General features: G+C 49.9%; 1 long non-coding RNA gene across 1 annotated transcript; it reads right to left on the reverse strand.

The window, feature by feature from the left end:
* Window positions 1-318: 318 nt before the first annotated feature.
* On the reverse strand, window positions 319-3,144 carry LOC118935773 (uncharacterized). The gene is made up of 2 exons (XR_005033987.2): window positions 2,881-3,144; window positions 319-528 (listed from the first exon to the last, which is right to left on the reverse strand). It is a non-coding gene; the product is annotated as an uncharacterized LOC118935773 (long non-coding RNA).
* Window positions 3,145-17,553: the final 14,409 nt, after the last annotated feature.

Genomic DNA, 17,553 nt, shown 5'->3' on the forward strand with positions numbered 1-17,553 from the left:
ACTCAAGCCGAGGCCCCTCCGTCTTTGCAGACCTAGCAGAAGAAGTGTACCGACTCTAAGGTCCCAGGACTGCCATTGCTCAGGCTGGGGCATTTGATTCTGTTTCTGGTGAAACACCCCTGTTAAACCAAATTCTCTGTTAAACCACATGAGGAGTCAGCCCTGGTCTTTGGGGTGAGGTAGTGGCTATAGAATTGTTGAATTCCCCCACACTCAGGGAGAGCTAGGGGCTAACACGACCCTTTTGTACCCTGTGTGACCCTAGTCTTGGGTTGGGAGCTGTGAAGACTCCACTAGAAAATGACTAGGAAACAGATGGAAAAAGATGCTCACCTTTATTACAAATCAAAGGAATGATTATCAAACTGCAAAACATCCTCATATCCAATGATAGCCAGTGTTCAGGGAGTGAATTTGCTCACACTGGGGACAGAATTGGTAAATGTGTCTGGAGAGCAACTTGAGAACCGGTAGCTTGGAAAATGTTCATTCACTTTCACCCAGTAATTTCTCTTCTAGGAATGTGTCCTAAGGAAACAGCAGAGATGTGAAAGGAATTTATGTACAAAGATGTACCTTATGGCAGTGTTTATAATTGGGAAAATGGAAACAATCTCACTATTCAACAACAGGGTGATGCGTATGAAATTCAGGGCCCCTCATTATGAGGCCTTTACAAAAAGATGTTTAAAAAAAACGAATGATGTGGGGAAATACACACAAGATAAAATACTCATATCATGCAAAATTGCCTTAATGGTATAAACTCAGCTCTGCCGAGAAAATTGCCAAGAAAGAAATTTAAAAGCAGTATACCAAAGTGAAACCTTGACTGGCTATAAATTTTTCACTTTGGATTTTTGGTTTTGTTTTGGTTATCTTGTTTTGTCTTTTCCTGCTTCTCTATAATTTTCTGAATTTTTCATACTTTCTACAATATACAGATACTACTTAAAAAAAAAAAAAAGCTTAATAAGCCAAAAAAAGTCTGTTTGGAAGTCAAGAGCCTGTTGTTTCATAAGCCCAAGGCTCTCCTGGGAAAGGTGAGTCTAGCCCCCCACCCCTCTGCAAATCAGTGGGCCCCAAAGGGCAGTGAGCTGCCGGGAGAGGACGGCTCACATGCAAACTGGGCCCCTGGGCGCTCCCGGCTCCCACACGGAGTCACCATTGCCCTGCGGGAGAGCTGCAGCCTCTCCATCTCAGGGGCTACTCCCCGCCCGCCATTTGCTGCCCACTCCCCATGTGCTGGGCAGCCTGCATCCTTTGGTTTAATTTTCTCATTTGTTTTAGGAAAAAAGTATTGCTTTCACTTTGTGGATGAGGAGAGTGAGGCTCAGAGAGGCTGAGTAAGCAGACAGGTAAGGTGCTTGAAAACCAGGGCTCACCGCCAGATTCCCCAGGGTTTGGGGCCCACCCAGGTCAGACAAGGCCATCCTCCACAGCCGGTGAGGGGCAGAGCTTGGATTTGAATCCAGGCCTGTCTGAGTATCAGGTACAAAACCCAGGGCTATGTCTCTAACCGAGAAGAAGGATTGGGCAACACGGTGCTTCAGCCCTGAGGGCACATTAACGCCTCCTGGGAAGTTTTTTAAAAATGCAGATGCTGAGGCCTTGCCCCCAAGCCAAATAGAGCAGATTCTCTGCGGTGGGGCCCAGGCACCTGCATTTTTGAAGTCCCCTGGTGGCTGCAGTGTGCACAGAGGAATGAAAACCACTGGACTAGATTCTGTCCGAAGTCTGTTCCAACTTGAACATTCCCAGATACTGTCTTGCCAAAGGTCACACAGCTAATTGGAGGCGGAATGAGAAAGCCGGCCCACACCTCTGGACTCCCAAGCAGAGCCCCCCTGCTCCCCGCCCACACCGGGGCTCCGGGCTGAGGATCAAGAGCCCTGTGCTGTTGCTGCAGATGGGGTGGCTGCACCGGCCGACCTCTGCCCAGCCGGCCCCACACATATGTGTGTGTCAGGGGCGAGCTGTTTGCCTGTGCTTCTCCAGGGCCTCTCCCCCTACCCTGAGCCTGGCCCCCTCACCCTGGCCATCTGTGGTGCTTGCACACCCCAGCCTGCTCCACAGTGAGGGCTGCAGGCAGGGGGCTTCCTGCACTGCCCAGCCTCAGGCGGGCCAAGCTGAAGGTGTCAGGAAGGCCCCCGTGGCACCACCTGTGTCCCCGAGAGCATCTGTGGTTTCCCCCCAGGCTCGCAGCCACAGATCTCTTGCCAGAGGGGTGGGTAGGACTTTGAGGCTGAGAGGTGAGCTGCGGTTTCCCCACTGCCCCTGGGCTGAGGGCCCCCCAGCCTGTTGGCCCACTGGAAGCCCCTGCAAGGTGCTGCTCCTCAGCCTCTGCTCTCCTCCTGGGTGAGCGCCTGGCCCCTGAGCCCCAGGCTGACGTCTCTGGATGCTCTGACCGCCTCCACTCCCTCCCAGGTTGTTGGGAGGGTTAGAGTGCGTGGGAGTGCCTTGCAGAAGTGCAGTGGCCCTATGGCGCTCAGGTTGTTCCAGGACCCTCTGAGAGGTGGAAAGAGGGCAGGTATTGACTGACCAGGGCCTAACCCTAGTGGCATGGCCTCCTCACTGGGTGACTTCACCTGCCATCCAGGGAGCCAGGAAGTCAGGGCTGATGGAGGCTGGGCCTCCCTTCCTGTCCCAAACCAGGTGTGCTTTCCACACCATGCATTCCCCTCCCCCACCTTCCCCTTCCCCCAGAGCTGGAGAAGGTTCTAGTTCAGGCCCCTGTTTTGGCAAATGAGCAAAGGGATGGACTGAGAAATGAATGCGCTCCCTCCTCAAGGTGGCCCCAACAGTCTGTGACAGAAGCACAGCCCTAACTGGGGTGGGGAGGGGAGGCAGGGGCACCCCGGGGTGTGGAGATGCACCCACCTCTTACCCTGGGCTGCCATCCTGTGTCTGGCTGCAGGGATCTGTGTGCACCATGTTGGGAGAGCGGCCCAGGTCACTCGGTCCCATGTGAGGTGGGGGTTCAGTTTTCCTTCCTGATAACATTTGTGTGCTATTTCATTACCGCAGAAGAAAACAAGAGATGGACTTTGCCCACAGTGGATTCTGTCTCACTCCTGATGATTTCCCCAACTCTGAGCAGTCAGGGCAGCGGGGGCATGGCCCCTTCCTCTCTCTGACGCCCTTCTGATTACACGTGGTGGAGTTTGGGGGGAGGGGCGCAGGGGCTGGGGCTCCCCCGGAGGGTCAATGCTGAGGGCCCGGGGTCAAGTGAGTCAGGTCGCTCTCAAGGCCACATCAGCCCCATTCTCTGGGTGATCTGAGCATTGTGGGGAGAGGGTCTGGAGCTGTTAGAGCCAGAGGTTAAAGGTTGGCACAGAGCAGGGCAGGGTTCGGAAAGAGGAGGCCCGCCTACCTCTGTCTGAGTTGCAGGGCCTGGCTCAGCCCACAGGGAAGGCAGGAGGTTCAGCGACCAAGAAAGGGGAAAAGACAGAGGAAGGGAAGCCCACTCATTTTTACTATCTTCCCATGATGCCTAGTAATAAGGGGTGAGCGGCAGGAAGGAAGATGGGGTGACAGGACTGGGCCCCCAGGGAATGGGCAGAGCTCACGTGTCTCCAAGCTTTGCAGGGAACAGGCATGGCAGGGCTCACCCAGCTTCTGAAGAAAGCTGGGTGGGGTCATCAATGGGAGCTATGCCCCAAACTTTCACAGAGGCTGGTCAGTGATCTGGGGTCAGCAAAGGCCTGGGGGAGGGCAAGGGAAGAGAAGTGACAGATGAGGCTGGCCCCCCACCCCCTTGCTGGGGTGCCTTGTGAGGTCAGTGGGGGCCCCATGCATACTGCATCTCTGGACTAACCCCAGCCTCTCTGGAAGCTGTCTCCTGCTGCCGCGCCTACAAGGCCCAGGCATTCCGCTGGAGCTCTGGATGGCCGGAAGGGCGGAGTGGGAAGGTGAAAGCAAACTGCCTTCCCCTGGTCTCCAGACAGGACGTGGTTTACAAGAAAAAAAGAGAGAGGAGGATATTGGGCCACTGGCCTCCTTCCTAGCTCCTTGTTGGTGGCTACAGGAGAGGTGCCAGCAGCTGGACGATGTTGGAGCAAATCCCAGCTCTGCCTTGACTTGCTGTGTGACATTGGACAAGTTAAGTTCCCTCTCTGAGCCCAGTTCCCTTATCTCCAGGTCCTGCTACTCACCACATGGAGGCATTGTGAGAAATAAAATGAGGTAATGGCTGAGGAAGAGACTGGTGCAGGTCACCTAGGAGGAAGCATGCTTCTCTTCCACAGCTGTGTCACCTTCAGTTCCCTTCAGTAAATATTTACTAAGCATGTCACATGCCGGATGCCACTGTGCAAGTGGAGAATAAGGGGGTGGGTAGGCAGATACGTGTAACATGTGTCTGTGCTTTACCAAAAGAGTACACCAGAGGGGCAAGGAGCAATTATAATTCAGCGACACCCCTGCTAGTTAAAAGTGGCAGGGTATTCTATTAATACTTTAATGTATATATAACCCTATGCTTTGTTCTGCCTAGAGCAGTTGCATAAGAAAAAATAATAAACAGGGACGTTTCCTCTGCTCAGTGGCAGCCTCTGGGGTTGTTTGGGGCTCCCTTGCATGGCGGGACAGGGTGTGGATTAAGAGCCTCTAATGGATTTTCACACATGCATTCATTACAGAACTTCTGGTCCACCTTTCTCAAAGTGTAGTCAGAAGATACCCCCAACCTCAACACCAAATCAGAATGACTTAGAGTGCTTATTTAAGCCGATTCCTGGGCCCCACTCGCACTCTGATGAAGCAGTATCTCTAGGGACAGGGCCCAGGAGTCTGCATTTTAGTGAGCTGCCCTCAAGATATGGTGCATACAGAGCCTGAGAATCCCTGTGAGGCTACTGGCTGCACTGGGCTTGGTCTCACAAAAGGCGGCCTGTGAACATTGAGGGCCAGAGTGGGCAGTGGTCTTGCTGGGGGAAGTCAGAGGCTAGGCCACACACACAACCAGGGCTTGGGGGAACCAGGGGACAGCCTCAGGGAGCCCTGGGTGAAAAGCCATAAGCTGGGAGGCGTCACAGCCTCGGGGGTATCCCTGCAGTGGGGCTATGCCTGGGAGGAGAGTCTGCTCTCTGCAGCCCCTCTTCAGGGAGGCAGGGGCAGCCCCAGGCAGTGACCTGATGCAGCTGATCGGGTCATTCATGAAGTGAGAAATGAAGCTGAGACAGCTCCTGTCCCTGTGTCAGTCCGAGACCAAGAAAAACAAACTCAGTTACCTGCTCCAGGAGCGGTAGGATGGCGAGCTAAGCGAACAGGCCCCCAACAGGCAGACCGTCGAGGCTCACTTCAAGATCCTCCTGTCCCTGTGCCCCCCAGTTCAAAACCCTGTCGATTCTCCCTAGTTCCAACCAGCTCCCTGCCTGCTTTGAGCAAGTGCAGGTCCTAAAATCCTATCAACATTCTTCCCTGACTTTCCCATTTTGAAAACTTCTACGAGCCTGTCAATTAGATTCTCCCTTCCTGCAAAAAGGCCTAATAAACTTAGCTTTACCTGATCCACAGTCCTGTCGTCTCTTTCAGGAAGACCCTGGTCAACAAACTTGCTGGTGCCTGGGGAATAAAAAGAAATATATTATGGTCTTTGTCCACGTTTCTGGCTCAGAGCTTTTAAAGACCTTGGTATCCCCAAGTACTAGGAGTGTCCTGTCATTCAGTAGGAGTCCCTTTTGAGCACACCTGTGTGTAGGCTAATGAGGTGACTTGGGAGGGTGCCTAGATACCCTCAGGATGGGGCTGGTTTCCAGAAAGACCAAGTGCTTAGAGGACTGGAACATTCAGACTCACCTGCTGATCTCTGGGAAGGGGTTGCTGCAGATCAAGCTCTACAAACACTCGTGAAGAACCTGAGAGGGTGAGCTTCCGGGCTGGTGAACACTTGGAGAAGTGGGGACAGTGGCGTGCTCAAAGGGCGTGGGAGCTCCACGCCCCTTCCCACACACCTTACCCTGTGCATCTTTTCCATCTAACTACTCCTGAGTTATATCCTTTATAATAAACTGGTAAACGTAAGAAAATGCTTCTCTGTGTTCTGTGAGCTGCTCTTGCAAATTAATCAAGCCCCAGGAGGAGGTCATGGGAACCTCGGAGCTATAGCCAGGCGGTCAGAAGCAGAGGTGACATCCAGGACTTGCCATTGTTGTCTGAAGGGGCAGGGAGCAGTCTTGTAGGACGGAGACCTTAACCTGTGGGATCTGATACTAACTCCAGATAGGTAGTGTCAGAATTGAGTTAAATCTGTGGGACACCCAGTCAGTGTCTGATGAGAACTGGAGAAATTTTTGGTGGTGTGGGGAAAAAGTACACACTGAAGTGCCTTGATAGAGGTCCGTTTGGCTTAGGAAAATTAAGACCTGTCTCCCTTCTTACACTCTGAAAGCACGGATTGAACCTCACCTACTGAACAGAGGCCTGAATAGGTGAGCTGAATAATGAGACTCCGGAAGGTACCAGGCCTGCTGACAACTTGAGTTCGGCCCAGTGAGACTGATTTTGGGCCTCTGGCCTCTGGAGCTGTAAGACAGTGAGTATGTGTTGTTCTTAAGCCAAGAGGTTTGTGGTAATTTGCTACAGCAACAATAAGCATCTATTGCACCTGCCATACGGGGTAAGGGTCAGCATGCTCAAGGAGAGGGGACGAGAGGAGCGGTGTGAGGTCTGCTCTCAGGTGGGCCTCGGGGTGCAGGAAGCTCAGTCCGTGCGGAAGGAACAGCCTCCCCTGGGCCGGGGGCCGGGGGACTTCTCTAGGTTTCGGTGCTCCGTGACAGCTCGGTGAGCGTGGGGAATGGGCCAGAAGGGAGGTGGGACCACCACGCCGAGGGCCTGGCAGGCAGGATGCGCCGGCGGGCTTTAGCCGGAAAGGAGTGGGCTCTGGTTAGCGCTTCAGGAAGGTCACCCTGGCTGCAGAGAGGTGAGAGGACCCAAGGGGCCTGCGGAGAGGCAGTCACAGCGGCCCTGGGAGCCGAGAGGGGGGTCAGTGTGGGGCAGGGTGCGCGGGAGGATTGCCTACCTCGGGAGGCGGGGAGGGCAAAGCCGATACTACCCCAGCCAGGGCCCGTAAGAAGGGCTCAAAAGACAGGATGGGGGTGCAGGGGGACAGAGGAAACAAAGCCGCTGGTGACAAGATGCCCCTCAAGGCCTTTTCTGTCTTTGATCCTCTTCCTCTCTGGGCTTCTGTTTCCCCGCTGGTCAGCGAACCCCGAGAGCCTGAGGCCGCAGGGACGCCGTCCCCTGCTTCTCACCGGCCTCCCGTCCTGGGGTGTGCAGTTCCGCGGAGTGCCCACCAGAGGGCGGAAGGCCCCCATCCTATGAACTCGGGGGTTCAAATCGGAACGCGTGGCGGCGCGCGCGCGTGCGCACACACGACTGTGGCGCTGGGCATGTGTCACTCTGGGTCCTCGGCAAGCTGACATGAGAAGCTACGGGAGGGCCCCGGGCCCAGACCCAGGAGCCTCGTCTGAGGAGTCTCGCGGAGGGCCGAGGCGGGCAGCTCGGTCAATGGCTGAGGGCCGCTGGCCAAGACTCCGTGGACGGAAGGGCCGGCGGCCATCAGCCAACCGCGCGCCCTGCAGCGACCCGCAGGTTCCTTCTTGCGGAGGGATCAGCGGCGGGAAGCGTCCTCGCCCTCCCAGCATGGTCGCCCGCAGACAGCCCGCGTTCTTCCTCCCGGTCCTCGCTGGTCGGCGGCCCTCGCCAGCTGCCTCCCCAGAGCCCTCCCTTCAGGGCAGCTTTCAGGACCTGGAGGGCAGGGTGCCAGGCATAAGCCGCCTTCTCGCTAATGGCCTCGATGTGAGGGAAGAGCAACACCCCAGAGGTGCCCCTGGGAACCAGAGCATCCTCCTCACCCTGTTGTAGGGTTCGCACAAACTGGCATCTATGGCACAACCAGAGTACTTACCCCCACCGGCGCCCAGGAATAGGATCCAAAATGGGGATCCATGTTCCCCAAGGGACTGGCACACCTTTAGGGTACATGAACTATGGCTGCTTTAAGGGGCTCTCCCTCCCCCGCATCTCTAGCACAGCTCCACCTCTCAGGACTGGCGGTCCTGGGAAGGGCGCTGTGAAAGGGGCTTTTCCAGAATCAGTCCGATCTGAGGGTGCTCAAGGAGATAAGGTTGTCGGGGGAGCGCTGGGCTGGGGGAGGGGGCTCTCCTCCATCTGCCACACTGGGCCGCCTCCGTCCTCCCAGTACCTCGCAGGCACCGCGATGCCCATCTGCCGTTCTGGAGGACTGGGGCAGTGCCCGCGGCTGCACTCTCCCAGGCCCAGATGGTCACCCCACCCCTCCTCTCCCCACTCCCCCACTGCCCTCACCCCCAGCCCTACTCGGGGCAAGGGCCGGGGCAAAAATCAACACTGCCTCCAGCACCTTCTCCTCCCAGGGTAGAGGGTCCTTGGTTGTCATGGAGACCAGGCCTGCCCATCCTCCCCCAGCCTTGCTGCCAGGAGGGAGGCAGACATGGCTGGGGTGGGAGAGTGGAAGATGGACAGATAACTAGATAGGGACAGCAGGAAAAAATGGTGCTGCATACATATGCACACACATACACACACACACACACACACACACACACACACACACACACACACACACCCCTGGAGCCTGAGAAAGTACAGGCAGAGTATACAAGCTTTGTTGTACTGTGATCTATTATTGTGAACAGGGTTGAAGGGTTGAGTAAACAGGTATGCAAATGTGTGCGGGGCCATGTGTCTGTGTGAGTGGCAATGTTTCAGTGGCTCTGTGTGTATGAGACCGTGTTTATCCTGTGTTTGGTGGGCCTGTGTGCATAGTAATGCGTGAGAATATGTATATAGTAAAGGTGTACCTGTGAGCATGAACAGGAGTGTGGTGACCGTGTGCACATGTATATGAATGAGGATGAGTCGTGGGGGATGTGGGGGCCTCCCCAGCTGCTACCTACTGGATGAAAATGTGAACTTTGGGTGCTGGGCACTGAGTGGACAAGGAAGTATGGGTGGGGAAACCTGGGGAGACCAAGGAGGAGCAGGGACTCTGAAGCAAAGGCCTGCCTAATTCCCCTTGTCTTCATGATAAGATTGTGCTGCCTCTCCCCTTCTTCATTCACCTCAGCTGTATGCACCTGTACCAAGATTTTATTTCCCTAGACCTGGGAGCCTGTTCAATGTAGGTCCTGACTTTTCCCCATAAATCATAAGTTACCCCAGTGCAGGGTTATTATGTCTTTACATTCTTATTGGAATAGAGTTCCCAGGTAAAATACAGACTGCTGTGTTAAATTTGAATTTCAAATTAAAAAATGAATATTTTTTAGTATAAATGCATTCCAAATATTGCATGGAATATACTTATACTTAAAAATTACTCATTGTGTCTTGAAATTCAAATTTAACTGGGTGTCCTATATTTTTAGTTACTAAATCTGGCAAATCCATACTGGAAGGCCCACAAAAGAGAAATAGGTTGAAAATGAAAGGATGGAAGAAGATATTCCAAATAGTGACTATAATAGAACTGTGTGATTGTATATACTATCATCAGGCAAAATAGATTTTAAGTAAAACATTGTTATAATAGACAATAATATTATATATTCATAAAAGAGTCAATACATCAAGAAGTATAACAATATAAACAAATATGCACCTAACAACAGAGTCCGAAAATATATGAAGCCAACATTCACAGAATTGAAGGGAGAAATATACAGTTCTACAATAATAGTTGGAGATTTTGATACCCCTATGATTGCAATAAGGCATAAAACTAGAAAAAAAGATCAATGAGGAAATAAAAGATTTGAACAGAGCTATAAACCAAATAGACCTGAGGGGTGCCTACAGAACACTCCACCCAATAACAGCACAATACACATTCTTCTCAAGTGAACATGGAACACTCTCCAGAATAGATCTTATATTAGGTCACAAAACAAATCCACAATGAATTTTAAGTATTTAAGTCAATCAAATATCTTCTTTGACCACAGTGGAATGAAATTAGAATGAAACAGAAGGAAAACTGTAAAATTCACAAATATACATGGAAATTAAGCAACATACTTTTTAAACAACCAATGGATCAAAGAGGAAACCACAAAGCAAATGAGCATATTAGAAAACAGTTTAACACAATGAAACAAAACAATATAGCAAAACTTCTAGGATTCAGCTAAAGCAATGCTCAGAAAGAAATATGTAGCTGTAAATAAAAGAAGATCGCAAATCAGCAACCCAAATTTAAACCTTAAGAAACAAGAAAAAAAGAGTAAATGGAACCCAAAGTAAGCTGAAGTAAGCAAATAAGAAAGATCAGAGAAGAGATAAACAAAATAGAGAATAGAAAAATAGAGAAAATCAATGAAATCAGAAGTTGGTTCTTTGAAAAGACCACAAAATTGATGTACTATTAACTAGATTGACTAAGAAAAAAGAGGTAAGATTCAAGTTGCTAAAGTCAGAAATGAAATTGGGATATTATTACTGACTATTCAGAAATAAAAAGAGATTATAAGAGAATACGAACAACTGCATGTCAAAAAACTGGATAACCTGGGTGAAATGAACAGATTCCTAGAAAGACATAAACTACCAAAATTGACTCAAGAAGAAATAGAAAATTTGAACAGACCTATAAGAAGTAAAGAGATTGAATCAATAATGAAACATTTCCAGCAAAGAAAAGCTCAGGACCATAAGGCTACACAGATGAACGCCACCAAATGGTTAGAGAAGATCTTTCTCAAATTCTTCCAAAAAATAGAAGAAACACTTCCTAACTCATTCTATGGGGCTACCCTTACCCTCATACTAAAGCCAGACCAGGTGTGACAAGAAAAGAAAACTACAGGTCAGTATCCCTTATGAACAGCAGATGGTCTAAGTTCTAAGTAATTGCTATTTTTATTATGCAATGTGTGTGTGTGGAGGGGGGCGTATTATACTTTGGCACTTTTTATCACTTACCCTTTAATAATATTTTCAACATGTGAGTCAATTCAGACATCTCCCAATTATACAGTGGGCCTTGACACCTAAACTAAGCTTCTATATGGGATTGCTTGGAGAACAATTTAGTAACAGTGAAATCTTTCAAAACATCTCACCTAGTTGTGTCTCAGTAGATTCAGAATTATCAGTGATTACAGAGCCATTGTAAAGATGAAAAATAGAATCTGATTTACTCACATCGGTCATCCTTCTAAAGCAATAGGTCAAATCATGTCACTGTTCTCTACCTTTTGACCATTTTCTCTGATTTTGGGAGAAGAAAAACTTCAGAAGACTTTACCAAATAGAGTGACAATTTTCCTGGTGAAGATATTTTACTGGAAATTTTTGAATGTTTAATAGAAACATTTGAAAGCCACTCTAGCCAATACTAGAGAAACAAAGATATAAATAAACAGTATTGTAATATCTAGATTTTGTTGTGAAATAAGTGCTACCAAATTTATCTTTGTATTTAAGATTTTTCCTATTTATATACCTGTTGCTTTTCAGAAAGAAAGTTTAAAGGTTAAGGTTGATAATTGTTCTTTAATGAATTATGAGCACAGAAGGATGAACAAGTATGGCTTTACTGTCCTGAACTGAATTGAATTTGGGAAAATCAATTTGGATGTTGTCATTCCCAGATTTGCAGAAGCTATAATGTGACACACTAATATATAAGTTTCTGTTTTTGAAAACACATTAATGTAGTCAAAAAGTATTAATCCATGGCTATTTTCCTTTTTTTTGTATTTTTATTTTTAAATTGTTTGATTGGCCTGAATGTTTTTTCACCATCTGCATTGCTTTTCGAGCCATTTTTAGTATTTATTTCATGGCAAGATTAGAACTGAAAATAACTTTGTTGTATAGGGGAAGGGATGACCCACAGCCTAGGTGTCAGATGCACTGGGAAGGCCACTGACCAGGCGAGACATTTGTCTGTGGCCTGAGAACAAGGCCCACCCGATGTCCCGTGCCTGCCACCCTCCTGTCTGGAGACTTCCTGCCCAGTTAGAAACAATAGCTGCCGAGGCACCCAGCCTTAGCTGGTGGTTCCACACGTCCCCTTCCATCCTGGGCCTGGGTGCTTCCTCTGCTTATGTGGCTTTAGGCCCCCAGCCAGCAGGGAAGCAGACCAGGGTGGGAGCAGAAGGGAGCCTCCTGGTGTTAATTGGTGCTAATGAATTCAGCAGCCCCCTCTTTCCTCCACTGCTGTGAGGAGGCGGCTGAGAATGCCTGCTTTGCACTTTGCATCTTAAAGTCAAGCAGCCCCCTTCCCCACACCCTAGGTGCCCTGCCTGGATGAGGAGGAAGGGTAGAGGGAAAGGACGTTAATATTAAAAATAGTCGGCACATTCTCTGTGCCACGATCCTTTGTAAGCACTTTTCGTGTATGTTACTCATTTAACCACAAGGAAGGTACTATTAGAAATTCTATTTTACAGCTGAGAAGCCACTAATGCATTCTGAGTTCTTACTCCCTCCATCCCTATTCCAGGCCAGGCACAGATTTTGCCCCACGAGGTGGCTGCCATTATTATCCACATTTGATAGAGAAAGAAACTAGGGTCCAGAGAGGCTGTGTGATTCAACCAAAGTCACACAGCCAGGGAGTAGCAGAGACAGGATTTGGACTAGATCTGGCCAATGCTAAATTTTTGTGTTCCTCATCCCTACATAAAACGTCCTCTGTAAGAAGCTCCCACTTAAAATCCAGTCTCCAGTTCCATAGGTACCAAGAGGAGGTGCCCATGGGGCTGCAGGTCCTCCCTGCCCTCCACCTCTGGTTCACCTTCTGGCAGTCGGGGCACTGAACACATTTGCTGCCTGGCCCTACATGCTTTGCTTTCCGAGGCCACTGCCTGCCCCTCCCTTCACTGTGACCAATTCCTGCTCCACAGGCTTCCTCCATAGTTAAGGGGCAAATTAGGCTCCAAGTTCCTGACTTTCCTTCTTGGCCTGGAATGTGAGGACAGCAGGCATTCTGGGAGGGAGCAGGAGCCTGTGAGCCCCAGGTGCTCCCTCGGTGAATGCAGCAGGATACAGGGCGCCACAGGCCCAGGTGTAGCCTCTCTGGCTATGGGTTTGGTGGGTCCCCAAAGGAAGTATTGCAGTGCAGAATGGTGTGCATTATCACACACATACACTCGCTCGCTCTCTCACACCTGACTCAGCTGATCTTGCAGCTGCTGCAGGACCTGAGGTCACGGGGTTGCAGGGGGAGAATATCCAATAAAGGGCTCAGACCTGCTGATCCTCACACTCCCTCTTGGCTCTGACCTTTTCTTATGAGTTCTATGCTTCAGTTTTCTCATCTCTAAAATGGGCATGATAGCATACCTATCTCATGGAGTTTTATAAGAATTAAATGAAACAGTGTATGTCAAATGCTTAAGAATAGTCCTGGCTCATAGTAAGTCCTGTAGAAATGTTGGCTGTGGGCATGATTTGTTCTTATGAAGCCAGTTCTCAGTGATAAGGCAATGGGGCCACCCCCTGGGACGCCCTCTAGGGTTAGCCTGGGAGGCATGTGGGTAAAGCTGAAGGTTGAGTACAAGCATTTAATTTTCCAGAACCTTCTTTACCACTGACCAACTGTGTGACCCAGGTAAGTGTTCCCACCCCATGCTTCAGTTTCTCATCTGTAAAATCAGGGTGGCTATAAAGATGAAATGAAATAATGTGTATAGAGTGCTTAGCACTGTGCCTAGACATAAATGTTGGCTATCATCATCATTATCACTACTTGCCACTTATTCGCTGAAAGGTTGTCATGGGGATGGGAACAAAGAACAAGTATTTTTGTCTTGGTTTGTAGCTAAGGACACTGAGACCCACAAAGTCAAAATGACCCAGCTGAACTCCCACCGCAGATTTCTGGCACAGCTGGGATTTAAAAACAAAATATTGCCAGTCCCTTATAGCAACAAACCAACTTGCTGTCTACAAACTGTTTCCACAGGCATTGGCTTATTTATCCCAGCCTACGACCAGGGTGGTTTTGCCCCTGTTTTTTATAATAGATTTTTATTTTTTAGAGCAGTTTTAGGTTCACAGCAAAAATGAGCAGAAAGCACAGAGTTCCCATAGACCCCTGACCCCACACAGACACAGCCTCCCCGACTCTCATCCCCCACGAGAGGGGCACATTTATACAATCAATGAACATACAAAGACACATCATAGTCACCCAAAGCCCATAGTGTGCATTAGGGTTCCCTCTCTTGGTGCTGTACATTCTGTGGGTGTAGACAATGTGTAATGACACTTACCCACCATTACAGTTTCGTACAGAGTAGTTTCACTGCCCTAAAAATCCCCTGTGCTCTGCCTATTCCTCCCCTTAGCCCCTGGCAACCACTGATCTTTTTACTGTCTCCATAGTTTTGCCTTTCCAAAATGTCACATAGTTGGAATCAAATATAGGTAGCCTTTTCAGATTGACCTCTTTCACTTTGTAATATGCCTTTAAATTTCCTTCTTATCTTTTCCTGTCTTGATAGCTCATTTCTTTTAAGCGCCAAATAATATTCTATTGTCTGAGTTACCACAGTTTACTTATCCGTTCACCTGCTAAAGGACATCTTGGTTGCTTCCAAGTTCTGGCAATTATAAATGAAGCTGCCTTCACTATAAACATCCATGTACAGGTTTTGGTGTGGATGTAGGTTTTCTGCTCCTTTGGGTAAATGCCCAGGAGTGCAGTTGCTGGATTGTATTATGCGAGTATGTTTAGTTTTGTAAGGACATGCCACGCTGTCTTCCAAAGTGGCCGCACCATTTTGCATCCCCATCAGCAATGAATGAGAGTCCCTGTTGCTCCACATCCTTGCCAGCATTTGGTGGTGTCAATGTTTTGGAGTTTTGCCCCCATTTTGCAGATGGGGAAACTGAGGGCAGAGAGGTACAGGCTTTGCCCAGGCAGTGATCACTGCCCTCCCACTCAACCTTCTTCCAACACACGTAACTCTCAGTGCGCAGACTGAGGTGTAGTCTTTATCTAAGAGGCTGTTTTCCAGTGGCGGCCTCCCCCTGCAGGCTTGGAGAAGTTCTCACCTGAGGGAGAAACTCTTCTGGTGAGTTGCCTGAGCAAGCAGCTTACAGAGGTGATTCTGGAACCAAGGGCCAAACCTGTAGGGACAGTTGTTTCTCGTCCCCGCTAGACAGCTGTGTGGTATGGTTGGTAGGTGGTGTACATTGGAAGTGAGTTTGAATCCTAGCACTTGACCCGCGAGCTTCAGTTTTTCCACCTGCAAAATGAGTGCAACTTAATGAGGTTGATGGTAGGAGACTCTGCACATGAAGTGTTTGCATGTAATGGAAATTATTTTAAAACTAGGCCGTCTGTATTCCTGAGGCACATTGGTCTGGAGTTGTCTTCTCCTGTGATGTCTTTGTCTGAATTAGGTATCAGGGTAATTCTGGCCCCATAGGATGAGCTAGCTAGGGGCTATTGTGGGTCTCTATCATGAAACTGTAAGATAGCAGGGGAAACTTCTGGGTGGTAACTCGTAAGCTGGTGTCCTTACCTACAGACAAGACCCGGGACTAAGATGTTGGGAATAAACCAGATGGGCTGGCCCAAGGGCCTGGGGGACCCCTAGTAGTAAAGCAGGGGTGCTTCCAAGCTCTCCTTTTGTTCTCCCCTAGGGTTCACTGAAGACTCTGTAAGCTGTGCCTGTCCCAGCCATCTGAGCAGAGCCCAAGGGACAGATCTGTGTCCAAAAAGGCAGAGACCCATGTGGTGCAGCAGAAGAAAGCCAGACTGGAGCCCGGCAGACCCAGAATTCAGTCTTGTCTCCATTACCGCCTCATAGGATGATCCTGGGCTTGAACTCTCTGAGCCTCACCTTCCTCATCTGTAAATGGAGCCAAATGACCCCTAGGACCACAGTGAAGATGGAACAAGACAGTGGACCTAAAGCGCCAGCCCAGGGAGGGCTCCCCCAAACCAGTCACCTTTTGATTCTTGATCATGAGTCCCCATTGCTGATGATGGCAGAAAACCCTGATCTTCCCTCTTCAAGGGGTCCCCTGGCAGAATTTTGTCTTGTTAGAGGAAGACTGGAGGATGAGGAAGAAGGAAATGAATGATGCCCCAGGGTGTGGAAGAGTTTGGGGATACAGATCTGAAGGCAGTTATCTCTTTAAAGAGCTGCCCAGGAACGTTTAAACTGGCTTCTTTGTAAGCACCTGATGGATTGCTCTGGGATTCCCAGAATCCTCTTCTCCAACTCTGTCCAGCCACAGGGGCCTCTGCACCAAGAAAGTCAGGCTCACGCCTTCCCCCCTGCCTGGGCTCCTCCTCCCCAGACACCTGCAGGACTTTCTGTCCTAATCTCCTCAGGGCTCTGCCCAAGGGTCACTGTATTAATTAGGCCTCTCCTGACCACCCCAGAAATGCCCCCAGTCCACTCCCTTTGCCCCTACCTTGCATCAGAATTATCACCCCCTGTCATTTATTTCCTTAGTCATTTGTTCATTGTCTATATCTCTGGCCCCATGTGCACCCACAGGACAAAAGTTTATGGGTGGTAAGGATTGGCTTTGTTCCCAGCTGCATCCCCAGCCCCCACCACAGTGGCTGGTACAGAGTAGGTGCCTGTTAACTATTTGTTGAATAAATCATCTAATTAATACTGTTATCCTGGTGGAAGCCCCAGTAATGGAAGGGAGATAGCCACAAGGGGAAGATAATCTTATCTTCGTGGAAATGAGTCTGGTCCTGGGGCCACCAGTCCCCTGCTGCAATAGGGCTAAATGTCCCCTGCCCTCCCAGGGCTAACTGTGGGGGTGGCCCTGGCACAGGCTCACAGGCTGCTCTGTAAATGTTGAGGCTTGGGTCCTTTGACCCACAGCCTGGCATTCTCTCCACTACTCAAGCGGCCTCCACTGCTCTCTTTGAAAGCAGCTGTTAGCTGGCTCAGGGCTAAGTCCAGAGCAGGAGGGAGCTTTTTTACTCACTGTGGTCTGTAGACCTGCAGGAGCCATGGCACCTGGGAGCTCTTGGAGATGCAGACTGTTAGTGCAGCCCTAGACCTACCGACTCAGAGCCTGCATGGCGACAAGATGCCCGAGGGTTCATGACCGCTTGGAAGCCTTGCTTACAGCATGTTTTACAGGCAGAGACTCTCCAGGCAGCCTTCGCCCGCCTGCGCCAACCCATGAACAGAGAGCACAGAAGGCCAAGGCAGAGAGGGAGGGAAGAAAGAAGAAGGCAAACTCCTTCTCAGAAAGGCAAAGATCTGCCAGGGGCGGTACAGCCCTCGCCTCAGTGGAGTGCCTTTGTCAAAACTTTTTAAGTTCCCTTCCAGGACCTGAGACCAGTTAGGGCCTATGGTGCCACCTATGCAAGGTGCCTAGGAGTCTGCCCTGGACCCTGCCTGGGCCTCAGTCCCCCATTTCTCTCCTTTGGGTCCTTTTTGACCTTGAGCCCAAGCTTGGGGTTGGCTAGATAAGCCCCCACTGGGACCTCCAGGACTCACATCTGGGGAGCTGTCCTAGGCCCTAGGACAAGGCCCCAGCTCCAAGAGCATGGTGTGGTGAGTAGATTCTTCCCGC

Source organism: Manis pentadactyla, chromosome 11 (genome assembly GCF_030020395.1).
Source record: "Manis pentadactyla isolate mManPen7 chromosome 11, mManPen7.hap1, whole genome shotgun sequence".
Classification (NCBI taxonomy): domain Eukaryota; kingdom Metazoa; phylum Chordata; class Mammalia; order Pholidota; family Manidae; genus Manis; species Manis pentadactyla.